This window comes from Rana temporaria, chromosome 4 (genome assembly GCF_905171775.1).
Source record: "Rana temporaria chromosome 4, aRanTem1.1, whole genome shotgun sequence".
NCBI classification, from domain to species: Eukaryota; Metazoa; Chordata; class Amphibia; order Anura; family Ranidae; genus Rana; species Rana temporaria.
This window is the reverse complement of record NC_053492.1, coordinates 131,128,258-131,149,767: the sequence shown is the minus strand read 5'-3', so window position 1 is coordinate 131,149,767 and position 21,510 is coordinate 131,128,258.

Sequence of the window (21,510 nt, the reverse complement as noted above, 5' to 3'; positions counted from 1 at the left end):
AGTGGGATTCACCTACTACACACCTTTGCTTTATTTGGGACACATTGGGCAGTCTGCAACAATCTAAGGGTGAAAATTATCATAATTCTGCTAGTAGGGATTATACAATGCTCATATTTTATTGAATACTGTTTTATTCTATGTACTGTACTGTCAAACTGTTGCTGCTGTTAATATATTATCTAAGTTTAAGCATAATCTCGCAGTCTTTCCTGTTGATGTATGTTCTATCATATATGCAGTAGTTTTCTGAATGATTGCAACACTGTTGTGAGATATGGTATACCTTGGGGGTGCTGAGATATGCTGCATCTGGTATATGATAACTGTGAAGTGAGATTTTTATCTTCTGAGTAATGGCTGAGGTGGTTATTTAATGAAAACTAAGGGCCAGATTCACATAGAAGAGCGGCGGCGTAACGAATCGTAGATACGTTACACCGCCGCAATTTTTCATCGCAAGTGCCTGATTCACCAAGCACTTGCTATGAAAACCTACGCCGGCGGCCTCCGGCGCAAGGCGGGCCAATTTAAATGGGCGTGTGCCATTAAATTAGGCGCGCTCCCGCGCCGGACCTACCGTGCATGCTCCGTTTCCGAACTCCCGCCGTGCTTTGCGCAAAGTGACGTCATTTTTTCGAACGTCGACGCGCGTATCGTAATTCCGTATTCCCGGACGGCTTACGCAAACGACGTTATTTTTTAAATTTCGACGCGGGAACGACGGCCATACTTTATACAGCAATACGATTGCTGTGTAAAGTTAAGGCACCAAAAAAACGACTAACTTTGCGACGGGAAACTAGACTAGCGGCGACGTAGCAAACGCGAAAAAACCGTCGTGGATCGCCGTAACTCCTAATTTGCATACCCGATGCTGGTTTACGACGCAAACTCCCCCCAGCGGCGGCCGCGGTATTGCATCTTAAGATCCGACAGTGTAAAACAATTACACCTGTCGGATCTTATGGCTATCTATGCGTAACTGATTCTATGAATCAGTCGCATAGATAGAACAACAGATATGACGGCGTATCAGGAGATATGCCGTCATATCTGCTCTGTGAATCTGGCCCTATAATTCCTGCTCTGAGAAGTAACAAAACTACCTGAAAAGATAAATCAGTGGCATGCCACAAAATTCCTCAAAAAGTTTACGCAACAGGAAATTTTAAAGCAATGAAGCACACCTATGCCCGGATTCACGTAGCACTTACGCCGACGTATCTCAAGATATGCCTGTAAATAGGCTTCATCCGACCGACGTAATTTTCCTACGCCGTCGTATCATGAGCGCATATTTACGCTGGCTGAAAGGGGCGCTCCCATTGATTTACAATTTGAATATGCAAATGAGTGAGATATGCCGATTCACAAACGTAGTTGCGCCCGACGCATTAATATACGCGGTTTACGTAAGTCGTACGTCTGGCATAAAGTTACGACTCATAAAGCAGGTGTAAATCAGCAGCATCAATGCAAATGGCTGCACCAGGGAACACAGCCATCGTTTTTTACGTGAATAGGGCTGGGCGTAGGTTACGTTCACGTCGTAGGCAGTGATTCGACGTATCTTAGGCATACTGGCATACGTCCATGAGCCGGCGCATGCGCCATTCGTTATTCGTTATTCGCTCGGCCCATCATTTACATGGGGTCACGCCTCATTAGCATGGCTCACGCCCACTGCCACTTACGACGAGTTACGCCGAGGGAACCCAGCATAGATTTGGGAGCAAGTGCTTTGTGAATACTGTGCTCGCCACTTTGCGCTATGTCGGCGTAGTGTATATTCGATACGCTACGCCGGCATAACTATGCGCCGCTGTATGTGAATCCGGGCCATCCTGTATCAAGAGAATAGCTACAACCCGAGCAGCCCTTGCAGCTGCTATGAGGTCTCAGGGTTGGGTGGGTCTGGTCTGTATTTGGAGATGGTTTGTAAAACTGCTGTCTCAGCTGATATGGATATAGGATTGTGTATAAGGAATTGTATGATTTTTTTTCCCCATTTTATTGGTTGAACTAGATGGACTTGAGTCTTTTTTCAACCTGACTAACTTTGGGCCAGATTCACAAAAGAGATACGACGGCGTATCTCCTGATACGCCGTCGTATCTCTGTGATCCGCCCGTCCCAACTATGCGGCTGATTCATAGAATCAGTTACGCATAGATAGCCCTAAGATCCGACAGGTGTAATTGACTTACACTGTCAGATCTTAGGATGCAATTCTATGCCGGCCGCTAGGTGGCTAGGGCATTGCGGTCGGCGTAGAATATGCAAATGACTAGTTACGGCCATCCACGAACGTCCGCGTTACCCGTCGCTCTAACTTTACGTTGTTTCCGTCGAGATACGCGTTGTAAAATTAGGGCTGAGCCCTAGGTGTTCTAAGCCATGCTAAGTATGGCCGTCGTTCCCGCGTCGAAATTTAAAAAATCACGTCGTTTGCGTAAATCGTCCGTGAATGGTGCTGGACTCCATTTACGTTAACGTCTAAACAAATGACGTCTGTGCGATGTCATTAAGCGCAATGCACGTCGGGTAATTTTCCCGATGGAGCATGCGCAGTACGTTCGGCGCGGGAACGCGCCTAATTTAAATGGTGCCCGTCCCATTTGAATTAGGCGGGCTTGCGCCGAGCGTATTTACGTTACACCGCCGCAAGTTTACAGGTAAGAGCTTTGTGAATCAGGCACTTACGCTGTAAACCTGCGGCGGTGTAACGTAAATGGGATACGTTACGCTGCCGTGGAGCAACGTAAATGTATCAGAATCTGGCCCTATGTAACTATGTAACTATGGATAGACTTTTACATGAACTGATTAGACCTTGATCCACTCACTCAATCCAGCTCAGTTCTGACTGACTGCAAATTTTCTATTTTTTGAAACACAAATAAGTCCCAGCATTGCAGCAACTCATTTACAGGAATCTAAATGATTGAACAGTCCATTCTTGCTGTCAGGAGCACTTAATGCTCCTGCTCCTCATTCCAGCATCTGGGTTTTGGCTATTGCTTTCTCCCTGTCTTTGACCACCTACAAGATGATTGATGTGATCACCAGTCACCTGTTATAAGCAAGCCAAACCATCAGTCTCATGCTTGTGATAGAGAGTGATACATGTTTTTTTTTTCCTGATCAAGTGCCCTGTCTGTCTGCTATGCTATGCTAGATCGGATTTAGATTTTGTATGACCTTGGACCGGATTATTGGACTATTCCCTGAACTCAGCCTGCCTTTTTACCTGGACTGTCATAGAACCACTCTGCCTGTCTGCCAACCGCAAGTACCTGTTTGCTTTGCTCAGTTTGTGCCTGCCCTGGCATGGTAGCCAGGCACTATAGCAATGTGTATAAGACCTGGGGGCAACCGATTACAGGTAACCCTGCTTGCCTTATGGGAAAGGGGGCTGCTATAGGTGAACAACACAGTAGCCAGCTATATTGTCTGGCCTCCATTTGGGTAGACATGACACTTGCACCATATTTAAACTGGCTATGAATTGTAAGTGTTTAATAACAGTATCAACTAAGGTTAGGAGTTTAAATAGAACCCCAATTAGGATGCAATGTAGGCTGCTTATTTCTGATCATATACTGTATTTAGGGTGTAATTAATGCTCCAATAGCCGGCTAATAACCTGAACTTTTACTATTGAAACGCGACTTGCTAAAGTATGTATTGGGCACTTTTACTGGGTAAACTTAAAACCAGGGCCGGCGCTACCACTAGGCGGATTAGGCAGCCGCCTAGGGCGCACTGCCACCTAGGGGCGCTGCTGACTCTTGCCTCCCCTCTTCCTCCTCATTGTCGCTCCCCAGGCTGCCGGCAGAGGATAGAGGGGCCCCAGACAGCAAGGCGCTCAGTGCGGCAGGCGGATGTTATTAATTGCAGAGTGGTGTGCAGCTTTCACATGCTGGAGGGAGAGGGACAGACCAGTGTGTTAGGCAGCCAATAGCGCTGCTCTTCTGAGTGGGAGGGCGTGACTTCTAAGTTGCTCCGCCTATCACCACCCACTTAGCCAATCAGATTGCCCAGGCCGCCATATTTGATCAGAAGATGCTAGTGACCAGAGCAGGGCGGGATGCAGAGGATCCGAAATACCTGAGAATGAAGAAGGTATGATCATCATGTCGCACACTCACTGGTAATGCAGAAGTCAAATAATTGGTGTGTTCTCCTATCCTGTGTGTAGATTAGACAATGATGGAGGGATGATTTCCCCTCCTTCTTCTCAGACTGCTTCTTATCTGTGTTTTTATTTACACTGCACACAGCAAGGTGACTGATGATCGGACTTCTGTAAGACCTTCAAACTTAAAGGGGTTGTAAAGATTTGTTTTTTATTTTCTAAATAGGTTGCTTTAAGCTAGTGCATTGTTGGTTCACTTACCTTTTCCTTCAATTTCCCTTCTAAAAATTGTTTTCTTTGTTTTCTTTGTCTGAATTTCTCACTTCTGGTTTCTCCTCAGTAAGGTGTTCAGTAAGCTGTTCTAAATGACTTTCCACCGCTCCGATGATGGTGGAAAACTTACTGAGGTGAAACAGGAAGTGAAAAATTCAAACAAAGAAAAACAACATTTAGAAGGGAAATCGAAGGAAAAGGTAAGTGAACCAACAATGCACTAGCTTAAAGGAAACAATTTAGAAAATAAAAGATGTACCTTTACAACCCCTTTAAGCTGTTTCTATAGCTATGTGTGCTGGAGTTGGTATCAGCTATCACTGATTTGTCTAACTTTCCTTGTTATCTTTGAAGGAATTAGCTTCACAGACCTGTTAATCATTTACTGTCCTCCTGGGCTTGAGAAATGGCTGTTAGAAAATACGTTATTTTTTTGGCACTTAAAGTTATAGCTTGTAAACTCCTGTTTGCAGTGATCAATGTTTTTCCACACTGGTCACTGCTAGGACACACTTGTACAATGTCTGCAGTCTCTGACCATCTCCTGTGTTATGACCACAGTCTGACCTTCTCTTGTGTTATATCTGCAGTCTCTGACCCTCTCCTGTACTATGTCTGCAGTCTCTGACTCTCTCCTGTACTATGTCTGCAGTCTCTGACTCTCTCCTGTACCATGTCTGCAGTCTCTGACTCTCTCCTGTACCATGTCTGCAGTCTCTGACCATCTCCTGTACCATGTCTGCAGTCTCTGACTCTCTCCTGTACCATGTCTGCAGTCTCTGACTCTCTCCTGTACCATGTCTGCAGTCTCTGACCATCTCCTGTACCATGTCTGCAGTCTCTGACCCTCTCCTGTACCATGTCTGCAATCTCTTATCATCTCCTGTACTATGTCTGCAGTCTCTGACCCTCTCCTGCACCATGTCTGCAGTCTCTGACCCTCTGCTGTAGTATGTTTTGCAGTCTGTGACCATCTCCTGTAGTATTTCTGCAATAAAGGGGGCTACAGGCACAGTAGGTGGTGAGGGAAGGTGTACCTAGGCATTGTGGATAGTGAAGGATGGGGGGCCCTGGCATGTTGGGTGTTGAGGGAAGAGGGCTGTAGGTGCAGTGGGTGGTAAGGCAAGGGATGCTGCAGGCATAGTAGATAATGAGGAAAGGGGTTCCAGGTGCAGTGGGTGGTGATGGAAAGAATGCCTAGGCACATGTGGTGGTTAATAAAGGCAAGGCTGTAGAGAACATTTTAATGTAGCATACAGGGCAAGGGGCTTTATAATCCAGGGTCCACCAAAATCCTCATCACCAGGCCTATGATGCTCTTAGACCAGGCTGAATGACCAGGCTGCAAAGGTCGCACTTACAATCGGGCCCTGGTGTTCCGCAACTTCCACCACTAATATATATTTTTTTATAATAGCACACAGTGAAATAATTTAAAAGTGCCATTATAAAAAAAAAACATTGTAACAGATGTCACACATTTTAATTTTTTTGGGGGGGTGGGGGCGCAAGTAGCTGGTCTTGCCTAGGGTGCAAAATAGTCTAGCACCAGCCCTGCTTAAAACTACTTTAATACAGTGCTATGAAGTACTCTAAACCTTCTAATTCTGGATAAAACTATACTTTTCAGTTTTGAAACATTGATGAGAAGAAAATACATATACCAACAAAATGTAATCAAATGCAGTCATAAGCATACCCAGGGCCTTTTTGGAACATGATAGTGTTGGCAAGCCTAACTGCTCAATAGGGAAACAAAGGAGGAAAGAGGGGATGACTGGCTCCTGGCATCTTCAGGAAATATTGGAATTCTTAAGGCTGGTAGACACGGCCGGTATCGGCCGGTATCAGCCTGTCCAACAGAAACGGTCCAATATTCAGCCAGTATGTACAGCAGCCTGACCGACAGAAGCTGGTGTAACGACCAACGTCTGTGGAACGAGCATATTGGAAAACCAGCATCTTATCAGCATTGGCAGCCAATGTCTGCAAGCGCTGATCAGTGTGTTCTGGCGAGAGGAGGGGGAGTGCTTCCCTCAGGACACAATAGCTCAGTGTTGGAGATCGTGACACTAACATCTCTTAGCTAGTACGGTGACCCCGTTTTTTTGGGGTTCAGCCCACTGGGTTGAATGAAAAAAAAAACTTCCCGTGTGTATCTAGCTTTAGTTTTCTCAGAGTTGGGGCTCTCAGAGTATTTGTGACAATATTTGGAGGTATATATACACATGTGATAAGAAAAAACACAAGCATAATGTACTTTTTATCTATCCCATCATGCATGCTCATAACCAATGGACATGTATGCTGTGATTAAAAAAAAAATAACACAAATAATAAAAAAGTATTTCCATTTTTTTTTTCTCTTTCACTTAAATTTTGGCTATATTGTTTACATGAAAGTAAGCAAAAAGCAAAAAAAAACACACACAAACAAGGCAAATGTCATAAAATATTTTGTTCTTTGTTAAAGAGGAAGTAAACCCTGATGGGTTTTACTTCCTCTTTTGCTCCCTGCAAATCCTGCCAATTAAAATCATAATGGGCTAGTATGCATTGCATACTAGCCCATTATGTAACACTTACCTGCAAACGAATCCAGCACTGTCCCCAGCGCTGTCCATCTTCTCGCCCCTCTTCCTTCCGGGGCCACGTACTCCGGCTCTGTAATTTGCCAGAGTCGCGTGACGTCACAGTCCACAGCACAGTCCGACTGAAGCGACCACACAACGTGGCATTGCTTCAGTGCACATGTGCAGATAACTTCGGTACATGCCGATACAGGGGAATATCTCCTAAACTGTGCAGGTTTAGGAGATCCAGGATAGCTACAGGTAAGCCTTATTATAGTATAAAAAGGTATCAAAATATATATAGCCTTAAAACTGGTTATAAAATGATAAAACGGCGCTTAAAATGGATAGTCCAGTGTAGATAAAAGATGTTGAAAAAGTCCATAGACCAGTGAATCAGGCAAAGTTCAAAGTGATGTAAGAAATGCTTCAAGGAATGGTAGTACACCCTCCACCGACTTCCAATCTCCACCAAACGTGAGACACACTTCCCCTCTGGGGTTCAAACAGAAAGCAAACAAAATCAAGCCTTGAGAATAAATCATCCTGATCAGACCTCCAACCTCATTCCAGAAGCAGCAAGGGCTTTTTTTAAAAACTCCAACTCACGAATCATAAAAAAAGCCCTTGCTGCTTCTGGAATGAGGTTGGAGGTCTGATCAGGACGAAGGGAAGTGTGTCTCACGTTTGGTGGAGATTGGAAGTCGGTGGAGGGTGTACTACCATTCCTTGAAGCATTTCTTACATCACTTTGAACTTTGCCTGATTCACTGGTCTATGGACTTTTTCAACATCTTTTATCTACACTATCCATTTTAAGCGCCGTTTTATCATTTTATAACCAGTTTTAAGGCTATATATATTTTGATACCTTTTAATATTTTTGAATAGATGAAGTTCATCTATTTTTAAACAGCTGCTATAATATATATATACCATTCTATTGTTTTTAGCAGAATTTTCATTAATTTCTGATATTGTTATATATATTTTATCATACCTTTTTTATCTATTTCCTCTACCCATTAAGTATCTCTTCATCAAGGTAAACACTTTCTCTGGCACCGGGAAGTGCACTGTGTATTCCCCTCTGTTGCTGCCCTTTGTGCACTCTATTTAGAAGCCTTATTATAGGCTTACCTGTAGCAAAAAGTGGTATGTAGGGGTTAACCACTTTGACTGTCATTCATCTATAAAAAAAATCCAATTGTAAAAATGCCTATTAATATATTCATTCTAATTTAATACAGGAAAAACTGTTTGTAAATGTTCAAAATTGTAAATACAATTGATCAAAAATCTTTATGATTTTTATGTTATTAAAGCGGTGGTTCCCCCTTAAAAACAACTTTTTTTTATTCCACTGCCCCCCCACATTCCATCACGATTAAGGCACATATTTTTTTTTTCCTGCTGTACATACCTTACTACAGCATATTCACCCGTGCATCCGGGTTGCGAGTCCCGCGGGAGTGGGCGTTCCTCACATGCTGTTGATTGACGTTTTGCCCAAAAACGAGCTCTCCCCCCGTCGCGTAAGCCGGGTCACGATTGGCGAAAGGAGCCGAACGGCTATGCGCATGCGCAGTATAGCGCCGACTCGCCGTTCGGCTCCTTTCGCCAACCGTGACGCGGCTTACGCGAAGGGGGAGAGCTTGTTTTTGGACAAAACGTCAATCAACAGCATGTGAGGAACGCCCACTCCCGCGGGACTCGCAACACGGATGCACGGGTGAATATGCTGTAGTAAGGTATGTACAGCAGGAAAAAAAAAATATGTGCCTTAATCGTGATGGAATGTGGGGGGGCAGTGGAATAAAAAAAAGTTGTTTTTAAGGGGGAACCACCGCTTTAATATATTATTATTATTATACAGGACTCATATAGCGCCAATAGTTTACGGAGCACTTCACAAAATAATTGCTTTTATATAATGTAAAGGCAGCCTGCATTCTGATTGGTAACAGTATTTGTCAGTATTGACAAACAGTCATCATACTCTAGTCCCCACAGCCTATGGCATGCCAAAAATCTGGGACAGGTTGATAACACTGGGTCTGTCTCCCATATCCTTCATGTTCATTCAAACTGGGTCAATGTTTTCCTTTGAGGGGACATTCTGCAGTATTTTATCCATTGCACAATGCTGTGTGGCTAAAAGGAAGCTGCCATACCAGTGGAGGCACAAGATAACTCAGAGCTGCTCTTTCTGTTGTGACTTAGCCCCCTAACTGCATTTATGAAACCATCAATGTAATCTAATGGGAAGCAGGAATGGATGGCATACAGTATGTTTCTTACGATGTCAACGTCCTAATATTGCACTTGTGACTGTAGAACATAGGGTGCCCAGGCACAGGTGCATGTGAGGTAATGCACTGCTGTTTCTATTTGGGAATTAGCTCCTGGCTCCCCGAAAACCTCTCTCACCCCTTCTAACTAATCACTGGCATCAAAAGTTGCCAGGATAACAATTTTTGCCCAGAGATTGGATTTGAGGGACTGAGCTTTGGAAGATGTATCCAAATAAAGCCAGTCCGTGAGTAATTGCCCATTGGCTAGTCGCTGGCATTGCCTGTAGCCTCCCTGCAGCTGATATTTTTTCCATTATTGACTTACTGTACCAGGTCATTTCTAGACATTCCCTATGTTAAGATCCACTGTAAATGCTAGGATACAATTTTGTATGAATTAGTTTGTGACGTTAAACTTCACTAATAAATTCTTGTTAGCCAGTCAAACTTTTTTTCTAAGTACAGGTCCACTTTAAAGTTAATTACATCTGACATCTAATATGGTAACTGCTAAAGTAACCTAGATTAGGCTATACCTATCAGTTTTGTCATTTGCCACTGAATGATTTAATAATAACTTGTTAATTGTCATATTCTCATCTTGTTAGGGAAACATTTATTTGTGTGTGCTGAAATTGAGGGCAAAGAGATCAAGTAACTAAAACCTTACTCAAGTAATTTTTTTTATAAAGTGTGGAAGAGTTAAACATTCTATCAGATTTATCAAAATTCTTTTTCTCTGTGACTCCATAGAAGAAATGGGGGTTGATAGAGTTTGAAGGAAAGGATAGCAATTGATACCCTGTCAGAAATTCTGACTTTTCCTGATGTTGCTAAAACATGCTTTTTTTTTGTAATTGTGCCCATTGCAGAGGTATCCTAACAATTCCTGTTTTGAAATCTCCCCAATTTTCACTCTATCATAAATAAAAATAAAAATGTACCTGGCTTTGGGCTTTAAGAGCAGCTCTAGCCTTAGTGTGTATGTCAGCATGTCCACCTTTTGTTACATATGCTAAGATCTATTCCAATCCATTCTTTATCTAGAACAAACATTAATGATTCATTTAGTGTATGGAGAGGCTCAGACATTCAGGTCTTGGTCACTTAGCTGAAGACTTAAAATTCATAGCTCTACAAAAGTGCTTGTGACTGTTAATCCATAAATGTCTGATTGAGCTATGGATGGCTGCTCTATGATATTTTATCCCGATACACAATGTGCTAATTTGTGCCTTCATGCTATGAGTTTGCATCATTTTTGTATACTTGCATTAAGGCAATTTTTTGTCAATTTCTTTTCTAATGTATGCTGTGTGAAGTAATTTTTATTTCGCATACCCGTATATACTCGAGTATAAGCCAAACCGAATTTAAGCCGAGGCACCTACTTTTACCACAAAAAACTGGGAAAACGTATTGACTAGAGTATAAGCCTAGGGTGAAAATGCAGCAGCTACTGTAAGTGGAAAAGAGGGTCAACAATGCCCATTTGCACGCCTCAATGTAACCATTGCAGGCAGACCTCACTGTGCCCATTGCAGCCAGACCTCACTGTGCCCATTGCAGCCAGACCTTAATGTGCCCATTGCAGCCAGACCTTACTGTGCCCATTGCAGCCAGACCTCACTGTGCCCATTGCAGCCAGACCTCACCGTGCCCATTGCAGCCAGACCTCACCGTGACCGTGCAGATTCAGACGGTGCCCGGGCAGTGTTAAAAAGTCGCGCTTCTCCTTGTCCTGTTCCGTGATAGGCGGAACGCTCAGTTTCCCAGCAGACACTATGTTCAGTGTTCCGCCTACCACAGACGCCCTCTCGTCCTCTCGTCTATCACGGCATCCGTGATAGGCAGAACACTGAACACAGTGTCTGCTGGGAAACTGAGTGTTCCACCTATCACCGAACAGGACAAGGAGGAGCGCGACTTTTTAACACTGCCCGGCCACCGTCTGCATGTCATGGTACACTAACTCGAGTATAAGTCGAGTGGGTTACTTTCAGCCCAAAAAAAAAGGGCTGAAAAACTCGGCTTATACTCAAGTATATACGGTAAGTTTTGCATTTGGATATTTCATTATCTTAAAGTTGTAAAGATTTGTTTTTTATTTTCTAAATAGGTTCCTTTAAGCTAGTGCATTGTTGGTTCACTTACCTTTTCCTTCGATTTCCCTTCTAAATATTTTTTTCTTTGTTTTCTTTGTCTGAATTTCTCACTTCCTGTTCCTCCTCAGTAAGCTGTTCTGGCTCAGATGATGGGGGCAAGCTTACTGGAGAGAAACAGGAAGTGAGAAATTCAGACAAAGAAAAAAAACATTTAGAAGGGAAATCGAAAGAAAAGGTAAGTGAACCAACAATGCACTAGCTTAAAGGAACCTATTTAGAAAATAAAAAACTAACCTTTACAACTCCTTTAAATTGGAACAGGGAACAATGAATATATCATGCGTAGTGTATTTTACATGTGTATGTGAAACATTTTTTATAAAACAAATCTATACAATCTGTTCTATGTGTATGTTTATTTTTACATCTCTTTGTTGTGGTACAAAATAACACACTGAATCTCATTATCAATGGGGACGAGTTTGACCCAAACCCAGCCTGTTGACAGTCCTGTGAATGAGGCAAACAATCTGGCCACATTTGGCTAGGTTGCCCGTCTGTCCAATCCTCTGGCTGAAGTTTGTTATTTATGGGCAGTATCACTACCACCTCTAAATAGTAGATTCCTGCTGCTGTCTGCTTGGAATTGTAAATGAGCCGACAAGGATTCCAGGTGATGCCATTGACCCAACATGGTTTAATCGCAATATATGATTTTAACCAAAATATATACTTTTTCTAATAAAGGACATTTCTATGTTGTGGGTCTTTTTAGTTTTCTATTTTTATGTTAACGAACATTCAATTTTTTATGTCTGGATTATATGATTGACACTGGATTTAAGCTAGGGATACCGTTGATTTTTTTTGTCACTTCCGGTTCCTGTCTGTTTTTTACCAGACCATTGTTGGTAAAAGAAAGCTTTGGACCAAACTGATCTGGGGTTAATCTGAAGTTTTCAAGGGCAGAGGAGAAATGTGGGGGTCTAATAGATCCCAGATGTCTCACTCAAGAGGACCTGTTACTGCTTGTTGTTATCACAAGAAATGCTTATATTTCTTGTGATAGCAATAAAAGTGATCAAAAAAAAAGTGTAAAAACAAAAATGAAATCAAATAAATATAAAAATATATATTTTTTTTAAAGTGTCCTCCCGTGTTTATGCGCAGATGTGAACACTAGCGCCGGTTCCGCACACACATGTAAATGAAAAATGGTGAGAGCAATAATGCAAATCTCCCTGTGTAACCTTAATGTCAGGAAGATCATGGCAGTAACAGAAAATTTGGACTAGCTGGTGCGCAATGGCGGTTGCCAATGCGCCTGCACGAGCGTGTACAATTGTGTGGTGCCTAAACCAGGCAGGCTATTTAAATCAGGCTGACGCACAGAAAAATTGCTGTCTGATCTACAGCATTCCCGTGTATACCCTACTATCTGAACCTGTTCCTGTGTATTACCTGGCTTGCCTCTGACTATCCCATCTGTCTGCCTGCATCTGACCCCAGCCTGTCTTGATGTTGCTTCTGCCTGCTCCTCTGGTCCTTCTGCTGCCCACCTGATACCGACCCAGCTTGTTCCAGTGACCCTGCTTCTCCCTCTGCCTTGTTCCAGTACTCCAGCCTGTGTATGACCCAGCTTGTCTGACCCTTCTGAGTCCCAATCCAGTGGAAATCTCCTTCCAGTCTGTTCCAGTCTCCAGTCTGCTACACCTGCCTGCTGCTCTAGTCTGCACCAGTCTCCATTCTGCTGCTCCAGTCTCCAGTCTGCTCAACTGCCTGTTTTTCCAGTCTGCTGACCTCCCTGCACAGTGCCTTCGGGAATTCGGGACTATCCTCCTTGCTGTTAATCCTGCCAGGCACTCGTGCTACTCTACACTCCTGTACCTCCTGTTTACTCTATCAGGGGCCTCGAGTCAGAGGTGTAAGAGAGGCCTTCCTCTGCAGTTCAGGCTCATCTACTTGGTACATGACACTTAAAGGAGTTGTAAAGGATTTTTTTTTGCTGAAATTACTGTTTACAGGGTATAGAGACATAATAGTTAACTGATTCCTTTTAAAAATGATTAAAAATAGATAAAAATCAATCATATAATGTACCTGTAGTTTCGTTTTTGCATGTTGTTTCCTGCTTCTGTGGTGTACAGAGCCACAGAGCCAATACAGGGCAGTGATGGTTTGGAAAACAAAACTGATTGGTGCTGAGGTGTTTTAAACACACAGTAATCACACCTCCTTGATTAGTGACCACAGAGAGAAAGCTCCCAGTACTGTGGTTATCAGGAAACAGACAACCAGGAAGTGTGGAGATCAGAGAAGAATTACAGCAACTTGAGAGCAAAAACGAACAATGAGGACATGAAAACAGCACTGCATTAAGGTAAAGGAAGCTATTAAGATACAAAAAAAATCCTTTACAAACCCTTTAAACTGGCAACTTGTAAAGGCTTTTAAAGTGTGCCCTTTGGGGATTTGCTTGTATCGTAATCTAACGCCGTTCCACGGGCAAACGTGATTTTAAAGCGTAACATCATCTTTTATGTTTTACCCCCCCCAAAAAAATGGGTATTATATTGTGTTTTTGTGCATTAAAATTCATTAAGTGTATTTTTTCAATAAAATTTGTGTTTAAAAAACCGCTGCACAAAAAATCAAATATTTGTCCCCTATAGAGTTTAATAGGGTTTAACAGTACAGTATGTTCAGATTTTGCAGTTTTTTTTCATGAGTTAGCTGAAACCCCTGAAAACCAAATTTTACCTAATTCTATTATCACCACTTACCAACAAAATATTTTACTCTTTTGGATTTTGCCTCTCGAATTTATATTTCTTACTTACTGACCATAAGAGCTATTTTAAAATCATGAGCAAGAGACATTCATCTACAGGTATGCTTCACATTTTCAGCAGTTGCTTCTAGATATAACTATATTATATAAAGGTCTAAATTTTCAAACCTGACATTTGATATTTGAAAAGGCTAGACAGAGGACTGCATTTTGACTGCAAGTGCATGAAAATAACTTTTATCTGTGAATTGGGAATATCCAGGGTGGACTTTGGTTGTTCTTGATGTATTTATTTATAACAAGACAGACTGAAAGAAACCCATCAGCATAAAAACGTGGGAACTGCTACTTCTGACTTGGTATTAAATGTGCAGGTTCCAAGGCTGTTATCCTTAGTCCTCCTGCTTACTGCATCACTGACCTGGAAAAAACGTGCAGCAAGTGACATGCGGAATACTTCATACGGACATCTTTTCATGAGATAACTAGTGATGAGTAAATCTGACTGAGTTCAATACACTGAGGGTTTGACGAAACCTGTATGAAATTCAGGGTACCAAAGCAAAGCAATGAATTCTATTGAAATCTTTAGGGGTGAATCATGTTAGTAAATTCTGCTAGTCATTTTTGGGAATAATAGGTATGCTTTTGTCAAAAAAAGGTACAGCAAGCTTGGCGTTTGCAAGAGTGGCAAACATTACTTTTTACTTTATCAGCTACTGTCAGACTTTAATTTAAGAGGAAAATATTTTTGTCTTTACAACCCCTTTAAATAAAATGTGAACTGTTAAAAGAAATATGGACATGAGCATACAGTATTTGGTTAGCGACCTCATGGGGCATTCCCGAGAGCTGACAGTTACTGGCAATTTAGTTAGCTCCTTTTTTTTCAATGTAAATTTCTGTTTTGCTGTAGCAGGTTGTATACATTGCACAGATGCACCACAATGGGTGCAGGTTAAGGGTATCCATAATGTTTTAAATGAATTGTGTAATGTTAATGTTTCACCTCAAGCAATATTAAAATTGCTGCTTACCAACAAATGTAATATATATTTTGTTTTCCTTTGTACGTGTCCCCAGGGCAGTCTTGTCTTATAATCACTTGTATATTAGCATAGTATGATTTCTAAGATTCAGATCATATTGACTTCAACAGGGTTTGAATTCAGCACCTGAACTTCAGAGAGGTTTGGCAACCCCACCCTGAACTAAACACAGGTATGGTCAGGGCTGGTGCAAGGATTTTTGACACCCTAGGCGAAACCTAATTTTGACGCCCCCCCCCCCCCACACACACACACACACACATTGACTCCGCCCCTCAAAAATTTGCGGCACCCATTTCTTCAGCAGTGGTCCACAGGTTTGCACCTGTGCCTCTGGACCTTCTCATCCCATCACTGTATCACTCTGCACTGCACTCTGTTCCCCTCATTACCCCCCTGCACATCGCCCCCCCCCCACACACACACATCTGTCCCCCCCACACACATTCAGTACCCCCCTGCACGTCTGCCCCCCCCCACACATCAGTAACCCCCTGCACATCTGCCCCCCCCACACACATCAGTAACCCCCTGCACATCTGCCCCCCCCCCACACATATCAGTACCCCCCTGCACATCTGCCCCCCCCAAACACATATCAGTACCCCCCTGCACATCTGCCCCCCCCCAAACACATATCAGTACCCCCCTGCACGCCCCCCACACACACATTCAGTACCCCCCCTGCACATATGCCCCCCCATACATATCAGTACCCCCCTGCACGTCCGTCCCCGTCCCCCACACACACATATCAGTACCCCCCTGCACGTCTGCCCCCCCAAAACACATATCAGTACCCCCCCGGGCCTGCACCCCCCCCCCCCCCGCACACACACAATCAGTACCCCCCTGCACATATGCCCCCCCAAACACATATCAGTACCCCCCTGCACGTCCGTCCCTGTCCCCCACACAAACATATCAGTACCTCCCTGCACATCTGTCCCCCCCCACACACATCAGTACCCCCCCTGCATGTCTGCCCCCCCACACACATATCAGTACCCCCCCTGCATGTCTGCCCCCCCACACACATCAGTACCCCCCCTGCATGTCTGCCCCCCCACACACACACATCAGTACCCCCCCCCTGCATGTCTGCCCCCCCACACACATCAGTACCCCCCCCTGCATGTCTGCCCCCCCCCACACACATATCAGTACCCCCCTGCATGTCTGCCCCCCCACACACATCAGTACCCCCCCTGCATGTCTGCCCCCCCACACACATCAGTACCCCCCCTGCATGTCTGCCCCCCCACACACACACATCAGTACCCCCCCCCTGCATGTCTGCCCCGCCACACACATCAGTACCCCCCCTGCATGTCTGCCCCCCCCCCCACACACACACATCAGTACCCCCCGCATGTCTGCCCCGCCACACACATCAGTACCCCCCCTGCATGTCTGCCCCCCCCCCACACACACACATCAGTACCCCCCGCATGTCTGCCCCCCCCCCACACATATCAGTACCCCCCTGCACGTCTGCCTAAGCCCCCCCCTCCCCCACATATCAGTTCCCCCCCTGTGTACACAGTGCAATGCACTATTAACTTAACAGAGTCCACGCAGAGTAAGAAGCAGTCAGTGTTTGCTTTTTGTGTGACTGGGCGCAGGCTACAGCACGGAGCGCTGCCTGTGCTTCCACTATACCTGAGCCAGCGGCAGTGATTACTTTACTCCGGGTCCAGGAGAGTGGCGCTGCCCCTGCCTGTCCTTTCAAACCAGATCCCCGAGCGCCCAGGAGGAGGGGGGAGCGGATATCACGGCAAGCCCGGCCGTAGTTACACTACATGCAGCCACAGGGCTGAGGGCTCCCATCTCATCCTCCCCCGATCATGGGGCACTTCCGGCCGGCTGCTTGTTACAGCGGCTCTCTTCCCTCAGACCTCAGATCATCTTCTCACTGCCGCCGCCGCCGCGCCGCTACTGCAGGCTGGGGATATAGCGGTCCGTCGGTATTCACAGGCGCAACCGACGGGTCCTGGTGGGATTTTAATAATCTGAATCCCAAAGAGTGGCTGGGGATCCGGATTTTGGCGCTCCCCCTAATCTGGCGCTCTAGGCAGCCGCCTGATCTGCCTATTGCTAGCGCCGGCCCTGGGTATGGTCAGCTCATCACTAATTACCCTGGTAGTTGCTTTACAGCAGGGATAAGCAATTAGTGGACCTCCAGCTGTTGCCAAACTACAAGTCCCATCATGCCTCTGCCTCTGGGTGTCATACTTGATGCTGTCAGAGTCTCGCTATGCCTCATGGGACTTGTAGTTTGGCAACAGCTGGAGGTCCGCTAATTGCATATCCCTGCTTTACAGGTTGGCATATTTTCTTCTGTCAAAGAACATGATTTCTCATTTTGTATTGTGTTTGAAAAGTTTTGTTGAATACATTGCAGGGCTTTGGAGAAGCTTTTACTATCTATGGTTTGTTATCTGGCTGAGGGATTGTTACAGTATGTGTGACCTAAATCCTTGAAAAGGTTTCTGTTCTCCTTTCTGGAAGTCTTCCTCTGGCATGAAAAATTCTGGAGGGGGAAAGTTTGTGCTTGGGAAGTAATGCAGAAAGAGTTAACATAACATGCTCCTATACCCAGATAAATGTTGAAAGGCACCACATCCAAATAATACTAACTGGGAACCCACAAAAGGGAAATAAGGGGGAAACTGGGACTTTCCGGTACCAAAAAGTAAAGTGAATTTACAAAGTGTGGAATATATAGACTAAAAACACAGGGCCAAATCCTCAGCCAGGCGGCGTAACTTAACTTTCAGCAGTTAAGTTACACTGACTTAAAGTTTTTACCTAAGTGCCTGATCCTCAAAGCACTTACGTAAAAATTTCAAGCAGTGTAAGTTAAGTGCCGCCGTCGTAAGGCGTTCCTCCTCTCCGGGGGGCGTTTACAATTTAAATGAGGCGCGCTCCCGCGCCGGCCGTACTGCGCATGCGTGTGACGTCATTTTCCCGACGTGCATCGCGCGAACGTAATTGACGCTGGGCGGCTTTGTGGATTGCGACGGGACACTAAAGTTACGACGGGTGAAAAAAAGACGCGCCGGGAAAACAAATAATTATAAAAAAAAATGACAGCGTCGCTCGGCATGCATTCCTGAGGGAGAACTCCATGCCAATTTTCAATGAAAAAAACGGCATGGGTTCCCCCCCCAGGAGCATACCAGGCCCTTAGGTCTGTTATGGGTTGTAAGGAGACCCCCCCCTCCGCCGAAAAATTGACGTAGGGGGTCCCCCTACAATCCATACCAGACCCGTATCCAAAGCACGCTACCCGGCCAGCCAGGAAGGGAGTGGGGACGAGCGAGCGCCCCCCCCCCTCCTGAGCCGTGCCAGGCCGCATGCCCTCAACATGGGGGGGTTGGGTGCTCTGGGGCAGGGGGGCGCACTGCGGGCCCCCCCACCCCAGAGCACCCTGTCCCCATGTTGATGAGGACAGGACCTCTTCCCGACAACCCTTGCCGTTGGTTGTCGGGGTATGCGGGCGGAGGCTTATCGGAATCTGGGAGTCCCCTTTAATAAGGGGGCCCCCAGATACCGGCCCCCCACCCTAAGTGAATGGATATGGGGTACATCGTACCCCTATCCATTCACCTGTAGGCAAAAAGTAAAAGTTAATAAACACACAACACAAGGCTTTTTAAAATAGTTTATTATTCTGCTCCGGAGGCCCCCCCTGTCTTCGTTATTAGCTCAATTAGCAGGGGGGGCTTCTTCTTCCGCTCTCCGGGGGTCTTCTTCCACTATCCGGGGGTCTTCTCCGCTCTCCGGGGGGTCTTCTCCGGACTCCGGGGGGCTTCTTCCATCTTCTCCCCTCTTCCGCTCTTGACTCGGCGAACCCCGGTTCTTCTGCAGCTCTCCGGTGCCTTCTTCTTCAGCGCTGGCTGCCTGCTATGTTTGTGTGTTAGCTCGATTTCAAACAGGCAGCCGGCGCGGTCTTCTGTGGCGTCATCTTCTCTTCTGGTCTTCTGTTCTTCCGATGTTGCCTCGTCGCCTGTTGTCGCTGTAATGATGGAAGCGCGCCTTGCATCACATTTATATAGGCATCACCGTCCCATCATGCTCCGGCAGGTTGTTTGCAAACCGAACCAAGGTAAATTTCTTCATCTCTATATATGACTTGGAAACAGTTATCCTTTGTAATTCAAAGCTTTTATCACATCTTACAAACATTTTTTTCTCTTGCTTTTTATCAAATATTTTTCAATAATTAGAGGAATTTCCTAGCAAAGTGGAAATGGCAGACAGGATACAGTTTTCAAATTGTATTGCACGTGCCCCTTTATCCCTGGTGGGTTTGTGTATTTGTGTATTTGCTTGAATTAGTAAGTGTTTATTCTTTATGCTTGAGAATACATCAATGTGACGGCTCTGTCACTTTCATTATATAAGAAGGGTCTTGACTGTTTTTGCAGACAGTTTGGTTTACATACTGACTTGTACCAAGGGGTCTGGGGAAATGTTATCTTCCTAGACGGCTTGGAATTTCAAAAGAACAATCTGCCATTTCTTTGTTTGAATTTCAAATTTGTTTATAAATCTTTCTAAAGATGAGTCCACCAGTATGAGCTCTTATAAGTTATACAGATAGATTGTTAAATAGTAAGAAAGTTATAGTCAAATATACTGTAAACCACATTGATTTACAGTTTTGTATTAGCCTTTTTTCATTCTACCAAAGAAGAAAATGAATTCAAACTCAGGCATCCATCAGTCACCTTGCAGTAGGGAAAAAATAAATTTTTGAACTTATTAAAGTGACTTTTTCAGAACTTATTAAAGTGACTCTGTCAATAAATGTAATTCTTCTCAAAGCCATACCTGTAGAACAACAGTGTCAAGACTTCTCTTTCCTGCTGCTGAACACTGATCTTCTGATTTCCGCAGCAAGACAGACACTTTTGGGAAGGTCCCTCAGGCCTCGTACACACGACCGAACATGTCTGCTGAAACTGGTCCGCGGACCAGTTTCCGCGGACATGTCCGACCGTGTGTAGGGCCTACCGGACCGGATTCCTGGTCTAGCGGACAGGTTTCCAGCAGACAAAAGTTTCTTAGCATGCTAAGAAACGTGTCCGCTGGAAGCCTGTCCGTCGGACATGTCCGATGGTCAGTACGACTCATCGGACACGTCCGCTGGCCCGAGAACGCGTGCATGGCGTCGAAGTGATTCGACGCATGCGTGGAAGCATTGAACTTCCGGGTTCGCGCACGTCGCCGCGTTATCGTCGCCGCCACGTCACCGTGTATTCTGTCCGCGGGGAATTCGGTCTATTGGTGTGTACACACATCAGACCAAATGATCCCAGCAGACATGTCCGATGAAAACGGTCCGCGGACCGTTTTAATCGGACATGTCTGCCCGTGTGTACAAGGCCCGAGACAGTTCTCATTGGTTCCTCCCTCTGACCTCCATGTCACTAATTTCTTTTTTAAGAAGGGGGGGGTCAGGGGAAGGAATCAATGAGAACTGCAGGCAACCATAGGCATTGACAATCTTTGTGTTGGTTTTGCTGCAGACATATAGTTGTATTCAGTGCCATGGGCAGCAGGAAGGAAGTATTGACAGTTTTTTTTACATGTATGATTGCAGGAAGATCTCAATTTTTAATTATGGGGTCACTTTAAAGTATCATTACAAATTAATATAAAAGGTAGAAAGGTATTATATTTAATTATGTGTGCTATTGTTTTCTTTTAAAATTTGTGTCGTGGTTGTAATTATCTGGTGCACCTGCCAGTTTGCTCTTTAGAATGGCAATACTACTGGGGATGATCTGCACTTCTCTGCATTGCCACTTAGACTGTAGAGGCTCTGAATCATTTGAGATGAAGCTGTGAACTTCTTCATTCCTCCCAAGCAAACCACCCTGATACCCCTGCATGTCACGTAGGGTGGCTTAAGACTCATTGAAAAGGATCATATCTTATTGTTTCACTGTTTATCACTGCTGTCTATGTGAGCATGTAGGTGGGGCTTTGGCAATCTTGTGATTATAAAAAAAGTAAATGTAGCGCTGGTCTCCCAACGAGTTGGGTGCTATAGTAAATTTAGGGGTGTCTGAGCTAATAGTTGGGCTTAGACTCTGTTGATTCTATTCAGTGCTTTAAGTGGGCCAAAAGAGGTGCCGGTACTCTATTAGGCGCCGGTGCTCCCCCCCCCCCAATACTGAACATGAAAATACCCTTAGAAAGTACCCTGAAAAAGAGCTACTGTAGAAAGAGCTACTGAACATAAATGCTAAATTCAGGTAAGTGCTTTTTAC